Raw genomic sequence first — 20,599 nt, forward strand, 5'->3', positions numbered from 1 at the left:
GGCCTATCATCAAAGGACCATTATCAGTTAAGACAGCACTGGCTGGCTGATGTGTGACATGTATATTATGTGTTTCTGAAAACAGCAATTTCCCTTGTAGTTAATGTTTGGTTGACAAGGACCAAATTAAGCACAAAGTCACACTTCTTGCAGAAGCATCTGAGGAAGACACTACTTAGATACTGTTTGGGGACAGCTCCTCTTTCTAGCGGCCAGACCCCATCTCTCCAGGGCACAGCTGGAGGAGAGAAGATACTGTTTGCTCTTTCACTCATTGTGACAGCCTTAGGGAGGAAAGGATATTGAAGATTCTTTATCTGCTCTTCTCTCATCCCTCCCACTCCCACCCCAGCTATGGTAACGTCTTCCAACATTTCAAGTGTATAATCAGCATGTTGAAATGATTTTCTAAAGGCAGATTACCAAACACAGTGCCCCAGATATACAGACCTGATAAGTTATGCAACATAGGATTCCACATTTTTAAAGAATATAAGAATAAGTGATTCTTATACTGGTGGTCAGCAATATACATTTTTTTTTTTTTTTTGCGGTACGCGGGCCTCTCACTGTTGTGGCCTCTCCCGTTGCGGAGCACAGGCTCCGGACACACAGGCTCAGCGGCCATGGCTCACGGGCCCAGCCGCTCCGCGGCATGTGGGATCTTCCCGGACCGGGGCACGAACCCGTGTCCCCTGCATCGGCAGGCGGACTCTCAACCACTGTGCCACCAGGGAAGCCCAATACACATTTTAAAAACACTGACTTAGTGTGATCCAGCCATTGAAATCCCAAACAGTTAAAAAGCAGACACGTCCTTTTCTTTAGGGAAGCAGAATAGAAAGAAGCATGTCATTTGCAGTACATATACATGAGAAGAAATATTATTTTTCCTGTATTCTAATTTATTTAAGCTAACTTCATGAAGATAACAGGTACCACTTCTGCCACCCAACTAACTCAAGAGTTGCTTCACGGTACTTCTTGACTGTCTATGCTCCTTTCTCTCCAAGAAAAGGTACTCCATCAAGAGAGACGGCTTAGGATTTACTTTAAATGTTCAAGAAGGTACCTAGGGGAAATGGTCAAAACAGGGTGAATTTAAAGCAAGAACTCCTCTTGACTATCTCACTAACAACGATTCTGATCTTGTCTCCTTCTGGATGAACAACCCCATGAATGGATTAAAGCACTGATGCATGTGGATTATTAGTTTTTACTAAGATTGATTCACTGGAGACTTAACTATCGACCCTGATTTGGTGCAGGGAGGTGGGGAGCAGGGGGAATGGAAAATGAGAAAGTCCTTCAACATCTCCATTTGAAAATCAAGGCTAAGTTATGCTTTTATGTTGAAGGAGAACTATGATGTCCTTGGGTTTTGAGGTTTGTGAGGAATTATCATGCCCTAATAAGTACAAAACTACAGATGGGAGACAGACCACTAAATGAGCCAGAGGAATGCTGATTTCTTAGTTAAAAGTTCTCCAACTGGTAATAGCTGTTTTCAGAAATACTGGAGAGTTTAAAAGGTTGATTTTACAAAGGACTGTGAATTTGTTTCCTTGTGATTTTTTAAGTTTGGGTTCCGGTTTTTTCTATAGCAGTAATTTTATCATAATGATGGCCTTAGATTTTTCTTTGGTTGGATTTTGCAACAACCATGTAAACTTGTTTAACATTTTACTCTCAAGTAAAAGAAAATGCTCATTTGAGTTAAAGTGAACTCTAAAGCAACTTTACTACCAGGAACTAAAGGTGTATATAAAATAACAATGTTATAAAATTTAAAGTAGACATGCTATAAGTATATGCAATAAACAGAAATGAATTTTAAAAATATCTAGCTAGATATTTTTATTCATTCACTCAGGCATTTAGATTTTGTTTCCTAATAAGATATAAAAAATTGAACTACAATACATGTAGGGAAAAGTAGAAATTTAGGCAACATAAAAAGAGTGAGGTCCCATGCATTTTTAGCTCATTTTGTTAACCCCTGGTTTGCACTTCTCTGTGTAGTAACTCCTCTTTCACATTTTGATTGACCTAAAGAGTATCACCTATATGTTTGTCTTGTCCCCTTAAAGTGTAACTGCTGTTCTATAAAAGAGAATACATTCCATGTTTTAAAAATATTCAAGAGCTTTAGCCACCTTATCTATGAATTATGTCTCAAATAAACCCCTCTCTATTCCCACTACCACTGCTTTACTTTATAATTTGCTCAATTTTCATCTAGATTTCTAAAGATTCTCATGTTTTGCTTAACTTCATCATCCACAATGTTACCAGAGTGAGTTTTTCTAATATATAAACCTAGCCCTTTATTATTTACTTGCTTAAAATGATTCAATGATGCACCATCATTTTCAGGATGAGACTCAGGCTCCACAAGACAGTATACTAGTCACCTAGGATATCAAATGTCCTGTTTGATCTGGTCCTTGGTTACCTTTACAGCCTCATCTCTAACCAGGCTTGCCAGGTCCCACTGGCACCGTGTTAAATCACTTGATGCTGCAACCATATTTACCATTTTGCAGCTGGTTTTGCTCTGGTGTGTATGAAAACTCTGTCTTTTCTTCCTGGGATCTCTTTATGCTCCTTCTACTTGGAAACACTGACACAAACTCTTTCAAACTCACCTTAAGCTACTCTGTCCTTTTGCCATAAATCCCTCTTAACCTCCTCAGAATTAATATCCTTTATCATAATAGGAAAATCCTGTATCATAAAAATAAAAATTCTTTATCAAAGTTATGAGCTGGAATTAACAGCTCCCTCTATTGTGCCTCTATCTGTAACTTTTCCGTTAATTCATTCAACAAATATTTATTGAGCTTCCACTATACTCCAGGAATGGTGTCAGTGTCAGGAATTCAGTAGTGAACAAAACCAACAAATTACTCCCCTAACAAAGTTGATGTTCATAAGGAATTCAAACAGTAAAGAAGATAAATTCATACTCTGTGACTTGATGTTAGGTAGTGATACGTGCTGTGAAGAAAAATAAAGTACCTGAAGGGATAAGAGGGAGGGGAGGAAGTGGTGATTTTTGATTGGGTGATAAGGAAAGCCTTTCTGCGGAAGAGACTTAATTGTAATAATAATATTTATTTAAATTCTATTATGTATTAGATACCTTAGGGAATGCTTTTTATGTATTATTTTAGCTCAAATAATATCTATATGGTACATTCCTACTTAACAGGGGAGAAAAGCCAAGATGCAAGGTCAGACCTATTTTAAGTGCTATAACCCTCATTGGAGACCAGATTTCTACTGTCAGAGTACATGTTCTGACTTGGTAGATGCCCATGGAATTAAAAGGAGCTTAGATATGTTTATATGTGTGTCTGTAAATTCCCTCTTCCCACCCTGACAAAACACAGTGCCTGGTGGTAAGTTCTGAAGATATGATTGTTGGATAGGGTTACTGGAATCACACTGCAGTGACAAGGGGATAAGTCATGGAGGTCAATCTTGATCCAGCCCTTTTCTAGCAAGCTCCAGTACAATTGTTTCTATTTTGGTCTCTTTAACTTTACGCAAAATATTTCAGTTTATTTTAATTCATGGGGTTCATCCAGTTCTCTCTATAAAGTCTATTTTTAACAGAACATTCTCTATCTCAAAACTTGGGATAACGGATATAGGAATATCAATCTATTTCTTCATAGTGAATTTGTCAACATAATTTCTGGCTTGATCTTCAAAATATATCACAAAGCTGACTGCTTGCCAAGGCTGGTCCAGTCCACTGTCAGCCCTCTTTTGAACTAAGGCAATAACCTCCTAATGCATTTCAAAGTGTACTCAAGAGTGGAATCTTAACAGTTTACTCTCAAACCAGTCAGGATGAGTCTTGAAAAAATATTAATCAGATTATGTTCTACCCCAGCTTAGACAGCTGAAATATTTTCTCACCACACTTAAAATCTGAAACCCTTATCATGACCTTCAAGGTCTGGTTGCCTTATCACTCGTCTTGCCCACTCCTCTCCAAACACACTGGTCTCCCTGTTCATTGAACATGCTGAATTTATTCTTGGTCCAGATTTCTTGCATTTGTCTCTACCTGTGATCCAGCTATAGACACAGTTTATTTCCTTACTTGGCTCTGATCTCTGTCAAAAAAGGCATCTGCTTAGAGTGGCCTTTACTAATCACCACATATGAAAATTTTGTATGGACTCCTCAAGGGACCCGACTCATGAAAGCAATTTTGAAGGGGAACAAAGTTTTAGGCCTCACACTCCCTGATTTTAAAATATACTACAAAGCAACAGTAATTAAAACTATATGGTATTGCCATAAAAAGAGATATACAGCCCAATGGAACAGAATAGAGAGCTCAGAAATAAACCCTTGCACAAGTGGCTAAATAGTTTTTGACAAGGGTGCCGAGACTACACAATAGGGAAAAAAACAGTCTCTTCAACAAAACGTGCTGAATAAAACTGAATATCCACATGCTAAATAATGAAGTTGTACTCTTATCTTACACCACATGTAAGATTTAACTGAAAATGGATTAAAGATTAAATATAAAATCTAAAACTGTTAAACTCCTGGAAAAATCATAGGGAAAAAAACTTCAAGGCAATTAGATGTGGCAATGATTTTTGATTGTGAAAAAAAAGCAGATAACAAGATTTAAAAATAGACAATGGGACTACATCTAATTAAAAGCTTTTGCATGTCTAAAGAAACAATCAACAAAGTGAAAAGGCAATCTATGGAATGGAAGAAAATAATTGCAAATCATATACCTGATAAGGGATTAATACACAGAATACAAAAGCAACTTCTACAACTCAACAATAACGACAACAAAACTCCAAATAACCTGATTAAAAATGGTCAGAAGAATAGACACTTCTCCAGTGAAGACATACAAATAACCAATAAGCACATTAAAAGATGCTCAACATCACTAATCATTAGAGAAATACAAAACCAAAACCACAATGATATACTACTTTATATCCATCAGGATGGTCACTTTCAAAAGAAGAGAAAAAAAGTCATTGAAGATGCTGAGAAGTTGCAACCCTTGTGCAATGTCCATGGCAATGTAAACTGGTGCAGCCACTATGGAAAAAAGGATGGAGGATCCTCATACAATTGAAGATAAGATTACCATGTGATCCAGTAATCCTACCTCGGGGTATATATCCAGAAGAACTCAAAGCAGGATTTTGAAGAGATATTTGCACACCCACATTCATTGCAGCACTGTTCACAATAGCCAAAAGGTGGAAGCAACCCAAATGTTCATCAATAGATGAATGGTTTACAAAAATGTGGTGTATACATACAATGGATTATTTGGAAGCCTTAAAAAGGAAGATTATGGGGCTTCCCTGGTGGCGCAGTGGTTGAGAGTCCGCCTGCCGATGCAGGGGACACGGGTTCGTGCCCCTATCCCGGAGGATCCCACATGCCGCGGAGCGGCTGGGCCCGCGAGCCATGGCCGCGGAGCCTGTGTGTCCGGAGCCTGTGCTCCGCAACGGGAGAGGCCACAGCAGTGAGAGGCCCGCGTACAGAAAAAAAAAAAAAAAAAAAAAAAAGGAAGATTATGGGCTTCCCTGGTGGCGCAGTGGTTGAGAGTCCGCCTGCCGATGCAGGGGACACGGGTTCGTGCCCCGGTCTGGGAAGATCCCACATGCCGCAGAGCGGCTAGGCCCGTGAGCCATGGCTGCTGAGCCTGCGCGTCCGGAGCCTGTGCTCTGCAAGGGGAGAGGCCACAACAGTGAGAGGCCCACCTACCGCAAAAAAAAAAAAAAAAAAAAAAAAAGGAAGATTATTCTGTCACATGCTACAACATGGATGAACCTTGAGGATATTATGCTAAGTGAAATAAGCCAGACACAAAAGGACATATACAGTATGATTCCACTCATAGAAAGTATCTAAAATAGTCAAAATAATAGAATCAGAAAGTAGAAACATACATTTTAGAAATGCAATATATAATCATTGAAAAAAAAGGAGTTTTACCAAAAAAAAATATACTTGATAAAAACAGGTTCCATGAATAAAGAACAGATTGAATACAGTTACAGAGAGAATTAATGACCTTTAAAATATGTAAGTGGAAAAGTTTATAGAATGCTGCAAAAGGAGATAAAGAGAAAACAAAAAATGTAAGTTTTAGAATTAAGGAAGCTAAAATAACTATTTTTAATATAGGTCTAAAAGAAGACCTATAAAGAAAGAATTGAGAAAATGCAGAGAGAAAATATTTTAAAAGCTAATACCAGGGAATTTTTCAGAGGTAATAAAAAATATAAATCCACTAATCTCGAAAGGAAAAACTACTTACAAAGGAACATCAGTTAGAATTATAGCAGATTTCTCCACAAAAAAGAGAAAAATGGAAGCCAGAAGATAATGGCATAATATATTCAAGCAGTTAGAGTAAATAACTGATAATATATATTTGTGAAAATTGTTTTCAAAAACCTATTTAAAAATAAAGATGTGTACAGTTTTCCACTTAGGATATTCCAAAAAATGATCTTCAAGGAGGAAACTGATCTCAGAAAAACTTTTTAAAGAGTAAGGAAAAAATTAAACAAATTAAATGACAAATATTAGAGAAATAAAACATGGTGTCAAATTATAATGATCATGTCGAATTTGTGTAATTTTTTTTTTTTTTTTTTTTGCAGAATGCGGGCCTCTCATTGTTGTGGCCTCTCCCGTTGCGGAGCACAGGCTCTGGACACGCAGGCTCAGCGGCCATGGCTCACGGGCCTAGCCGCTCCGCGGCATGTGGAATCTTCCCAGACCGGGACACGAACCCATGTCCCCTGCATCGGCAGGTGGACTCTCAACCACTGCGCCACCAGGGAAGCCCAAATTTGTGTAATTTTTTAAAAGGATGTAGAAATATATAGTTGAGAAGGAAACACATGTAAATTTTGAAGAGTAAGATAGGTGAACATGTTTTAAGCCCTATTATCATTAAAGCAGGAGGTCAACATATTATTTTATTGTTCCTAAGGTAATTTTGTATGGTAAAATTTTAAGAAGAAAAATCAGTAGAGTCTATAAATTAAAAAAAACAATATGTATTTTAAAAATTGACTTAAAAAACCCAAAGATTCAATAAATCAAAATTTAAAAAAACAAAGGAGAAAGTTTTTAAAAAATGAGACTGATAGAAATCGAAAGTTAAGATAGTAGAATTGTGTCAATATATCAACTTTCACAATAACACCAAACGTTTTAGTTACAAAATATGGTTAGCCATAAGAGAAAAAGAAAGTGTAAAAGAGTAGGAAAATATATGGGGTAAATATTAGGAAAAGATCTGGTATAGCTCTAATCATATCAGAAAAACACACTTGAAGATAAAATGTGTCATGAGCAATGAAGGCTCACAACATCACAACCTAAAGTTTAATGTAACATAAAAATATATAATAATTTAAAATATATTTGCAACTAATGAACAGTATCAAAATAAACATAGAAAATTAATATGACTAAAGAAGGGTAGAGAAAAACTTTAATAGCACTGTGGTAGATTTGAACACTCCTTTAATTATTAATATTCAAGAAGATTAAAAAAATCAGCAAAGATATAGAAGATTAGAACTTCCAACCTTGATTTAATGGACATATATGATATTCTATAACCAAAAATTAGAGAATTAATACCTTTTTCAAGTTCAAATAGAGCATTTATAAAAATTGATTTCAGGGCTTCCCTGGTGGCGCAGTGGTTGAGAATCTCTCTGCTAATGCAGGGGACACAGGTTCGAGCCCTGGTCTGGGAAGATCCCACATGCCGTGGAGCAACTAGGCCCATGAGCCACAACTACTGAGCCTGCGTGTCTGGAACCTGTGCTCCACAACAAGAGAGGCTGCGATAGCAAGAGGCCTGCGCACCGCGACAAAGAGTGACCCCCGCTTTTCACAACTAGAGAAAGCCCTCACATAGAAATGAAGACCCAACACAGCCAAAAATAAATACATACATACATAAATAAATAGCCAAGCATTTTTTTAAAAAATTGATTTCATATTTGGCCACAAAGCCAAATTTGTTTTTACAAGTTTCAAAGACTAGGTAGACTACAGGTCCCATTCTCAATTCACAGAATATATCAGAGGTTGACCATGAAGAAGATAATTCACATTGATTTGGAAACTAAGAAAACAACTCTAAACCACTTATGGGTCAAAAAGAAGAAATCTGAATAAAGACCTAAAAATATAATACAAATAACAGTGAAAATATTGTATATCAGAATGAATTTGAATCTGTGATATTAGTAATTTAAGAATAATTTATAGCCTTTAATCATGTTACTGAATTGAAAATTAATGTAATAAATATTCAATTTGAATAAGGATGATTTCCTTTAAAATATGGGATAAAGAAAAGATATTCACTATCACTACTTCTATTCAACAGTTTCTTGGCAGAACTTGCCAGCATAATAGAAAAGGAATGGAATGCATTAAAAATTGGAAGATTATAAAACTCTAAATTTTTGAAGATTATATGACTGCTTAGAAAACATGAAAGAGTCTATGGATACATTATTAGAAATAGTAAGAGAAAGTACCATTTATTTGCTTATTGAATCTCAGATCCGGTGCCATTTCTTTATATTCTGTAATGCTGGATGTGGGACTCTGCGAACTAGTTCCTAGATGGCTTTGTCTGTAGAGGTTTGTCATGGGAGACACTAGAGGAAAATTGATAGATGAAAGAAGAAAATGGACTTCCGGGCTTCCCTGGTGGCGCAGTGGTTGAGAGTCCGCCTGCCAATGCAGGGGACGTGGGTTCCTGCACCGGCCCGGGAAGATCCCACATGCCATGGAGTGGCAGGGCCCATGAGCCATGGCTGCTGAGCCTGTGCGTCCGGAGCCTGTGCTCCGCAACGGGAGAGGCTGCAACAGTGAGAGGCCCGCATACCGCAAAAAAAAAAAAAAGAAAAGAAAATGGACTTCCAGTGTAGTTTTGTGTGTGTGTGAACTTCACAACTGATTCTAAAATTTATGTGGGAAAGCAATGAATCAAGAATAGGCAAGGAAGAACCTTCAAGATGGCAGAGGAGTAAGAAGTGGAGACCACCATCCTCCCCACAAATACATCAAAAATACATCAACATATGGAACAACTCCTACAGAACACTTACTGAACACTGGCAGAAGACCTCAGACTTCCCAAAAGCCATGTGGCTGACAGGGCTGTGGTGCTGCAGCCAGCTGTCAGGCCTGAGCCTCTGAGGTAGAAGAGCCAAGTTGAGGACGATGGACCACCAGAGACCTCCATGCCCCATGTAATATCAATTAGTGAGAGCTCTCCCAGAGATCTCTGTCTCAGTGCTAAGACCAAGCTCCACTCAATGACCAGCAAGCTACAGTACTGGACACCCCATACCAAACAACTAGCAAGACAGGAACACAACCCCATCCATTAGCAGAGAGGCTGATTAAAATCATAATAAGTTCACAGACACCCCAAAACACACCACTGGACATGGTCCTACCCACTAGAAAGACAAGATCAGGTTTATCCACCAGAACACAAGCACCAGTCCCCTCCACCAGGAAGCCTAGACAACCCACTGAAACAACCTCACTCACTGGGGGCAGACACCAAAAACAATGAGAAATACGAATGTGCAGCCTGCGAAAAGGAGACCCCAAACACAGAAAGTTAGGCAAAATGAGAAGACAGAGAAATATGCAGCAGATGAAGGAGCAAGGTAAAAACCCACCAGACCAAACAACTGAAGAGGAAATAGTCAGTCTACCTGAAATACAATACAGAGTAATGATAGTAAAGATGATCCAAATTCTTAGAAATAGAATGGAGAAAATACAAAAAAAGTTTAATAAGGATGTAGAAAAACTAAAGAGCAGACAATGATGAACAACACAATAAATGAAATTAAAAATTCTCTAGGAGGAATCAATGGCAAAATAACTGAGGCAGAAGAATGGATAAGTGACCTGGAAGATAAAATAGTGGACATAACTACCACAGAGCAGAATAAAGAAAAAATGAAAAGAATTGAGGACACTCTCAGAGACCTCTGGGACAACACTAAACTCACCAACATTCGAATTATAGGGGTCCCAGAAGAAAAAGAGAAAAAGAAGGGGACTGAGAAACTATTTGAAGAGATTATAGTTGAAAAATTACCTAATATGGGAAAGGAAATAGTCAATCAAGTCCAGGAAGCACAGAGAGTCCCATACCGGATAAATCCAAGGAGAAACACCCCAGGACACATATTAATCAAGCTACCAAAAATTAAATACAAAGAAAAAATATTGAAAGCAACAAGGGAAAAGCAACAAATAACATACAAGGGAATCCTCATAAGGTTAGCAGCTGATCTTTCTGGAGAAAATCTGCAAGTCAGAAGGGAGGGGCAGGACATATTTAAAGTGATGAAAAGGAGAAACCTACAACCAAGATTACTCTATCCAGCAAGGATCTAATTCAGATTCAATGGAGAAATTAAAACCTTAACAGACAAGCAAAAGCTAAGAGAATGCAGCACCACCAAACCAGCTCTAAAACAAATGCTAAAGGAATTTCTCTAGGCAGGAAACACAAGAGGAAAAGACCTACGAAAACAAACCCAAAACAGTTGAGTAGATGGTAACAGGAACATACATATCAACAATTACCTTAAATGTAAATGGATGAAATGCTCAAACCAAAAGACATAGAATTCTGAATGGATACAAAAACAACACCCACATCACACCTAGGGACACATACAGACTGAAAGTGAGTGGATGGAAAAGGATATTCCATGCAAATGGAAATCCAAAGAAAGCTGGAGTAGCAATTCTCATATCAGACAAAATAGACTTTAAAATAAAGACTATTAGAAGAGACAAAGAAGGACAATACATAATGATCAAGGGATCAATCCAAGAAGAAGATATAACAATTGTAAATACTTATGCACCCAACATAAGAGCAGCTCAATACAAAAGGCAAATGCTAACAGCCATAAAAGGGGAAATCAACAGTAACACAATCATAGTAGGGGACTTTAACACCCCACTTTCACCAATGGACAGATCATCCAAAATGAAAATAAATAAGGAAACACAAGCTTTAAATGATACATTAAACAAGATGGACTTAAATGATATTTATAGGACATTCAATCCAAAAACAACAAAATACACTTTCTTCTCAAGTGCTCATGGAACATTCTCCAGGATAGATCATATCTTGGGTCACAAATCAAGTAAATTTGTGAAAATTGGTAAATTTAAGAAAATTGAAATCATATCAGGTATCTTCTCTGACCACAAAGTTACGAGACTAGATACCAACTACAGGAAAAAAAGAACTGTAAAAAATACAAACACACGTAGGCTAAACAAAATGCTACTAAATAACCAAGAGATCATTGAAGAAATCAAAAAGGAAATCAAAAAATACCTAGAAACAAATGACAATGAAAACACGAGGACCCCAAACCTATCATATGCAGAAAAAGCAGTTCTAAGAGTGAAGTTTATAGCAATACAATCCTACCTCAAGAAACAAGAAAAATCTCAAATAAGCAACCTAACCTTACACCTAAAGCAATTAGAGAAAGAAAAAAAAAAAAAACAAAACCCAAAGTTAGCAGAAGGAAAGAAATCATAAAGATCAGATCAGAAATAAATGAAAAAGAAATAAAGGAAACAATAGCAAAGATCAACAAACCTAAAGCTGGTTCTTTGAGAAGATAAACAAAATTGATAAACCATTAGCCAGACTCATCAAGAAAAACAGGGAGAAGACTCAAATCAATACAATTAGAAATGAAAAAGAAGTAACAACTAACATTGCAGAAATACAGAGGATCCTGAGAGATTACTACAAGCAATATATGTCAATAAAACAGACAACCTGGAAAACATGGACAAATTCTTAGAGAAGTAGAACCTTCTGAGAGTGAACCAGGAAGAAATAGAAAATATAGACAGACCAATCACAAGCACCAAAACTGAAACTGTGCTTAAAAATCTTCTAACCAACAAAAGCCCAGGACCAGATGGCTTCACAGGAGAATTCTATCAAATATTCACAGAAGAGCTAACACCTATCCTTCTCAAACTCTTCCAAAATATAGCAGAGGAAGGAACACTCCCAAACTCATCTACGAGGCCACCATCACCCTGATACCAAAACCAGACAAAGATGTCACAAAAAAGGAAAACTACAGTCCAATATCACTGACGAACACAGATGCAAAAATCCTCAACAAAATACTAGCAAACAGAATCCAACAACACATCAAAAGGATCATACACCATGATCAAGCGGAGTTAATCCCAGGAATGCAAGAATTCTTCATTATACATAAATCAATCAATGTGATACACCATATTAACAAATTGAAGAATAAAAACCATATGATCTTCTCAATAGATGCAGAAAAAGCTTCTGACAAAATTCAACATCCATTTATGTTAAAAAGTCTCCAGAAAGTAGGCATAGAGGGAACCTACCTCAACATAATAAAGGCCATATATGACAAACCCACAGCCAACATTGTTTTCAATGGTGAAAAACTGAAACTATTTCCACTACGATCAGGAACAAGATGAGGTTGCCCACTCTCACCACTATTATTCAACATAGTTTTGGATTTTTAGCCACAGCAGTCAGAGAAGAAAAAGAAATAAATGGAATGCAAATCGGAAAAGAAGAAGTAAAATTGTCACTGTTTGCAGATGACATTATACTATACATAGAGAATCCTAAAGATGCTACCAGAAAACTACTAGAGCTAATCAATGAATTTGCTGAAGTAGCAGGATACAAAATTAATGCACAGAAATCTCTTGCATTCCTATACATGAATAATGAAAAATCTGAAAGAGAAATTAAGGAAACACTCCCATTTACCACTGCAGCAAAAAGAATAAAATACCTAGGAATAAACCTACCCAAGGAGAGATAAAAGATGTGTATGCAGAAAACTGTAAGACACTGATGAAAGAAATTAAAGATGATACAAACAGATGGAGAGATATACCATGTTCTTGGATTGGAAGAACCAACACTGTGAAAATCACTATACTACCCAAAGCAATCTACAGATTCAATGCTATCCCTAACAAACTACCAAAGCAATCTACAGATTCAATGCTACCCTAACAAATTACCGATGGCATTTTTCACAGAACTAGAACAAAAAATTTCACAATTTGTATGGAAACACAAAAGACCCCGAATAGGAAAAGCAATCTTGAGAAAGAAAAATGGAGCTGGCAATAGCAAAAAAACAAACAACCCAATCCAAAAATGGGCAGAAGACTTAAATAGGCATTTCTCCAAAGAAGATATACAGACGGCCAACAAACACATGAAAGAATGCTCAACATCATTAATCATTAGAGAAATGCAAATCAAAACTACAATGAGATATCATCTCACACCAGTCAGAATGGCCATCATCAAGAAATCTAGAAACAGTAAATGCTGGAGAGGGTGTGGAGAAAAGGGAACACTCTTGCACTGCTGGTGGGAATGTGAATTGGTACAGCCACTATGGAGAACAGTATGGAGGTTCCTTAAAAAACTAAAAATAGAACTACCATATGATCCAGCAATCCCACTACTAGGCATATACCCTGAGAAAACCATAATTCAAAAAGAGACATGTACCAAAATGTTCATTGCAGCTCTATTCACAATAGCCCGGAGCTGGAAACAACCTAAGTGTCCATCATCGGATGAATGGATAAAGAAGATGTAGCACATATATACAATGGAATGTTACTCAGCCATAAAAAGAAACGAAACTGAGCTATTTGTAATGAGGTGGATAGACCTAGAGTCTGTCATACAGAGTGAAGTAAGTCAGAAAGAGAAAGACAAATACCGTATGCTAACACATATATATGGAATTTAAAAAAAAATGTCATGAAGAACCTAGGGGTAAAACGGGAATAAAGACACAGACCTAATTGAGAATGGACCTGAGGATATGGGGAGGGGGAAGGGTAAGCTGTGACAAAGCGAAAGAGAGGCATGGACATATATACACTACCAAACGTAAGGTAGATAGATAGTGGGAAGCAGCCGCAGAGCACAGGGAGATCAGCTCGGAGCTTTGTGACCGCCTGGAGGGGTGGGATAGGGAGGGTGCGAGGGAGGGAGATGCATGAGGGAAGGGATGTGGGAACAGATGTATATGTATGACTGATTCACTTTGTTATAAAGCAGAAACTAATAAAAAAAAAAAAGGAAAAATGGAGCTGGAAGAATCAGGCTCCCTCACTTCAGAGTATACTACAAAGCTACAGAAATCAAGACAGTATGGTACTGGCACAAAAACAGAAATATAGACAATGGAACAGGTTAGAATGCCCAGAGATAAACCCACACACATATGGTCACCTTATGTTTCATAAAGGAGGCAAGAATATACAGTGGAGAAAAGACAGCCCCTTCAATAAGTGGTGCTGGGAAAACTGGACAGCTACATGTAAGAGAATGATATTAGAACACTCCCTAACACCATACACAAAAATAAACTCAAAATGGATTAAAGATCTAAATGTAAGGCCAGATACTGTAAAACGCTTAGAGGAAAACACAGGCAGAACACTCTATTACATAAATCATAGCAAGATCCTTTTTGACCCACCTCCTAGAGGAGTGGAAATAAAAACAAAAATAAACAAATGGAACCTAATGAAACTGAAAAGCTTTTGCACAGCAAAGGAAATCACAAACAAGATGAAAAGACAACCCTTAGAATGGGAGAAAATATTTGCAAATGAAGCAACTGACAAAGGATTATTCTCCAAAATATATAAGCAGCTCATGCAGCTCAATTCCAAAAAAACCAAACAACCCAATCCAAAAATGGGTGGAAGACCTAAATGGACATTTCTCCAATGAAGATATACAGATTGCCAACCAACACATGAAAGGATGCTCAACATCACTTATCATAAGAGAAATGCAAATCAAAACCACAATGAGGTATCACATCACACTGGTCAAAATGGCCATCATCAAAAAATCTACAAACAATAAAACCTGGAGAGGGTGTGGAGAAAAGGGAACCATCCTGCACTGTTGGTGGGAATGTAAATTGATGCAGCCACTATGGAGAACTGTATGGAGGTTCCTTAAAAAACTAAAAATAGAACTACCATATGACCCAGCAATCCCACTACTGGGCATATACCCCAAGAAAACCATAATTCAAAAAGAGTCATATACCACAGTGTTCTTTGCAGCTCTATTTACAATAGCCAGGACATGGAAGCAACCTAAGTGTCCATCAACAGATAAATGGATAAAGAAGATGGGGCACATATATACAATGAAATATTACTCAGCCATAAAAAGGAACGAAATTGAGTTATTTGTAGTGAGGTGGATGAACCTAGAGTCTGTCATACAGAGTGAAGTAAATTGGTACATTGGTACAACTACTTAGGCAAACAATTTGGCATCATCTTGTAAAGTTGAAAATTCATTTATCCTGTAACCCAGCAATTCCTTTTCTACAGTGTTTCTCAAACCTCAGTGTGCATACACATAAAACAGAGATCTTGGTAAATTGCAAATTTTCAAGAATGTGCCAAGATTCCATGTTTTTAGCAAGGTCCCAGGTGATGCCCACACTGCCAGTCAGCTCACACTTTGAGTAGTAAGACAAACCCAACACAAACTTTGCATATGTGCAAAGAGAGATGTGTATAGAATATCCATAATGGTCCTTTAAAAAATAGCAAAAGAGTAGTAAAACCAGGCTTCCCTCGTGGCGCGGTGGTTGGGAGTCTGCCTACCAATGCAGGGAACACAGGTTCGTGCCCCGGTCCAGGAAGATCCCACATGCCATGGAGCGGCTAGGCCTGTGAGCCATGGCCACTGAGCCTGCACGTCCGGAGCCTGTGCTCCGCAATGGAAGAGGCCACAACAGTGAGAGGCCGCGTACCACAAAAAAAAAAAAAAAAAAAAAAAAGAGTAGTAAAACCCAAATGTGCATCAATAAAAACATTAATGTAGTATCAAATGGAATATTATACAGTGGTAAAAATAATCAACTATGGCCAAACAGAATAACATGAATGAATCTTGGTAATAGAACACTGAGTGAAAAAGCAAATCTGAGAAGACTGATATATTTTTTATAAAGTTCAGCATTAAGTAAAATAAGGCAATATATTATTTATGTATAAATATATATGAAACAATTATAATTATGAAAGCAAAACCAAAAAATGATAAACACAAAATTCAGGACAATGGTTTTCATGGTGGGAGTGGCCATTAGAAGGGTAGCATAGGCACTAAGGTACTAGGCTCATGGAAGTGACAGGTAACACTCTACTTCTTGGACTGGACGCTTTACCCATGGGTATCATTATGTTATTAAAAAATGAATTTCAAAAATACATCAAAATCGAGAGAAAATAATATCTAATAGTATATATTTCAGTACTTCATATGTATTTTATATCTTAGAATTTATCCTCTCAACATTCCTATGTATTTGATATATCATAAAATTACAATGAAGAAACTGAGGAAAAGAGGTAAGGTAACTTTCCAGGATAATAAATGATATCCAGAGATTTCTCAAGACAGCAAACTAGAGAGCATCCTTGCTTCTTCTCTTACTCTTGTACCTCACATCCAGTTTATCAGCAATTTCTAATGAATAGGCCACCAAAATGTACATCAAATTTGTCCATTTCTCCCCATCTCCACTTCTACCATCCTAGTGCAAGCTTCAGTTGATCTGGCCTGAACAACTGCAAAGTTTCTCACTAATCTTTCTGCTCCCTCTCTTACTTCCTGTTATGGGTTGAATTTAAGCCCCCCAAATATTCATATGTTGAAATACTAACCCCCAGTACCTCAGAATAACTATATTTGGAGATCTCTATAAAGACATGGGCCAAAGCCTGTATTTTTAACCACTTCAAACACTGTTCCTGTCAGGTTTCCAGAGTTAAGTTGCTTTGCTTCAAGGGCCCATACATCACTGAAAGATTTGGGCTAGGTAGTACCCAAAGAAACTTTCATTCTGAAGTCCCTCATAGACTAGCAGATTCCTTGGCTGGAAATAACCTATTCAGAGACTGTCTGGTATTCTAGTCTCCCTTAGGTGTTATGCAGATTCCCATTCTACATCAATTCAGTTTTAAATATTGCTGTTAAAAGATGAGGGAGAGGACTGGAGAGATCATTTGTTCTGCTAATTACACTTGGCCAGTTAACACTGGCCAAGGATTGACACTCCTTTGAGTATTTCTATTCCCCAGACAAATACACAGTCTAAAAATCGGGGCCATTTTTATGGGACCTGAGCATTTTGTTGATAGGAGTATGGCTTTTCTTCTCTTTAGTTAGAAAGACTAAAGCTTTCCAAGATTTTGCAATCACTTTTCCCATTTGTCAACTCACTGGCAAAAAAAAAAAAAAAAAAAAATTCCATCTGTCTTCTCATTTCTATTCCTTGCCATTTTCCCAGAAAAATTCTGGGAGGAAGGTTCCATTTCAATTTTTTTTAATGGCCTTTAGTCCTGAGTACAATCATCTTAATTCTAGGTTTATTATTAAAATTTTATTGTTCTAAGAAAACAATAACCTTTATTTGTCTAAGATGGAAATTACAAGTACTATGACTTCATGGCTAGTAGGATGTATAAAGAGGTGTTCAAATGTCTTAGCCTTGAAAATGGCTTTGTCCAAATTCTTAACTAAGACCTGCTTAAAAAAGGATTATTTTAAAATTAAAAGAATGGGAAATCTAATGCCATTTGCTAAACTTTTTGATCATGACTTAGATATCACAATTTAGATCATTTCAATAAGAGACATTGCCTGGTAAATAGACCTCCAGATTTTATCAGGAGAGACTGCCAGAAATGCAAATAAATCACCACACTCTCAGAAGTTGATGTACCCACTTAAATTATTTTCCAGATATGTATTTTGAAAAGCCCTTGGGGGAGAGTTTCTTGACTATTATAATCTTAAGAACTACTTCTAACTCCCAGTTCACCACCATTTTCATTGCTGTTTAGGCTATTGCTAAGGTTGGCGTTTCCTCGATTACTGCTAGCATAGTTTTAGCTATTCCAGGGTTGTACTTTCCCTCTATTCACCTCATTCCACTATTTTAGCAACAGCTGAAAAGGTAATACTGTAAAAAAAAAAAAAAAAAAAAAAAAAGAAGGTAAGCCTAATGAATGCCAGAAAGTAACTCTAGAGAAATTTTAGCTTATCTTTTTGCAATAGGTATATTTTTAAATATTCTCAATTTCAAACAGGGCAACCATTCTAAGTTTGCCTTATCTCTAGCCTTTCTTTATCCTTCCTCAGACAAGAAACAAGTGGAATTAGATTTCACTTAGACCTTGAAAAAGTAACTGGAGACACACTTCAGGGCTATTTGTAACCATGATAGATGTCACCACACTCAGTACTAGAGAAGCCTTTCATTTATGTACTTTTTTTTCTAAAGTGTATCTAATTCTCGCTTCAGAGATGAAGTATCAGGCAGCGGTCAGCCAGGTTCCAATTCATTCTTTTACTGTAGAAGTAAAATGCTTCCTTTGTTTCTCAAGTAAACCCATCTAGCACCTGCTGAGCTGAAGTATTAGATACACAAATTCCAATAGCATGAGTCCAAGATCTCCCTCCTTGAGAGGATGAGAATGTTTAGCTTATGATACAAGAATTCTCTCTCACGTGTACCTTTTCCATGTCGAGTTTAGGGTGAGGACAAAACTGGAAGGTTTGGTTATTCACTTGCAATGTAAGCTGTTAGGCTGTCTCCTCTCTCTCTTCCTCCTCCTCTTCTTTCTTCTTTTTCTTCTCCTTCTTATTTTATTTTATTTTATTTTTTTTGCGGTATGCGGGCCTCTCACTGTTGTGGCCTCTCCCGTTGCGGAGCACAGGCTCCGGACGCGCAGGCTCAGCGGCCATGGCTCACGGGCCCAGCCGCTCCGCGGGATCTTCCCGGACCGGGGCACGAACCCGTGTCCCCTGCATTGGCAAGCGGACTCCCAACCGCTGTGCCACCAGGGAAGCCCCTCTTCTCCTTCTTCTTCCTCTCCTTTCTCCTTCCTCCCCTCCCCCTCCTCCTTCTTCTTCTCCACCAAAGACAATATAATGTAAGTATGTAAGCTGTGGCAACAAACAAACAACACTGATAAACGATTCCGTCTGTACAAACAACCCAAATAGCCTATTTTAAAAAATCATTAACATTTTTATTCAAAACCCTAATATAATTACCTCCTTTAAAAATCAAAAGAGTTCCATGAGATAAATCTTGCCCTTATTTTACACACCAGGAATTTGAGGCTCAGGGAATTTATATTAACTAGCTAAATTTCATACCGATGGTGAGATCTGAAGCTGAGGTTTAAACACAAATCTGTCTCATCCTAAAGACTATGAACTATTCTGTAGACATTCACACCCATTTTTGAAAAGAAGAAGATGAAGCAAAGTTTCCTGGCCAAGTAGGTGGTTTTACAGAGCAGAAAGAACACTCAGTGGGAATGGAGAGGCCTGGGCTATAATCATGGTTATGCCACTAAGTATCTGGCTGAGTGATTACTTCTTTGATCTTTGTTATCTTCATACATAAATCAAGAAGACTGGAATAAATGAGCCCACAGTCTTCCGAGCTGTAAGAGTCTATGAGTTTTAACTGATTCAAGGCCACAGAGCAAGACTTTGGGATCACCATGTGTCTTGACTATCTCAGTATTCTTCCTATTGGTCCCCTTGATGACACAGGTTACCCAGGCAATTGCAGGGAGCAGCGCTAGACATGTGCCATCCTACCAAGGAGGGGAAGCTGGACTTTGGCTCATCCTGGGCTGTTGCCTCTTTCGCTGTCTCTCTACAGCTTATGGTTTCCAGACTGTCCACTCAATCTCCAGTAGCCTTATCCTACCTAGAGGCTGCTGAGAGACACTAAGAAGGACACCCCAGGCAGAAAATAACCCATGGGCTCTTCTTGATTCTTATACTCTTAAGAAGAAACAGGTTACTCAGTTTTGTAGATAGATACAAATTGGTTCCTCTCTTTCATTAATTCAAAGGCCTACTCCATACTACTTACCCTTTTCCATGACCTCACCTCTGCAAAACTTTCCCACCCCTGTAATAAGCTTCCTCTGCCTTCTATGGTCATTCTGCTTTTACTACAACCTGAGATGAGTCAGTAATGTTCTTTCCCTTAAGAATATAAAAAATCCAAAGGAGACACAGAAAAGAATGTGGTCATCGCAAGGTAGCTAAAGATGAAATCCATCAACTCCTGGGGCAGAAGCCTGTGGGTAGCTCTTTGGTAGTTTCCTTCTAAAACTATAAAGTATTTATTTGTTTGCTTTGTTTGTTACATATTTGCTTATTTGTTTTCTCTTCCTTGCTTATGCATGTAACCCTGGTATCTTTCTAATGAATCTGCCTCTATGTTTAAACTAGCCAGAGTTGCTTTTGGTAGTAACTCAAAGAACCTAAATTGATTCAGAATGGTTTGCTTCCTTCAGATCCTTATAAAATGTCACCTTGCTCAAATTCCCTTAACTAATTTTTGAAAGCTCTTCACACATC

Source organism: Mesoplodon bidens (genome assembly GCF_964165515.1).
Source record: "Mesoplodon bidens genome assembly, chromosome: 11".
Lineage (NCBI taxonomy): Eukaryota > Metazoa > Chordata > Mammalia > Artiodactyla > Ziphiidae > Mesoplodon > Mesoplodon bidens.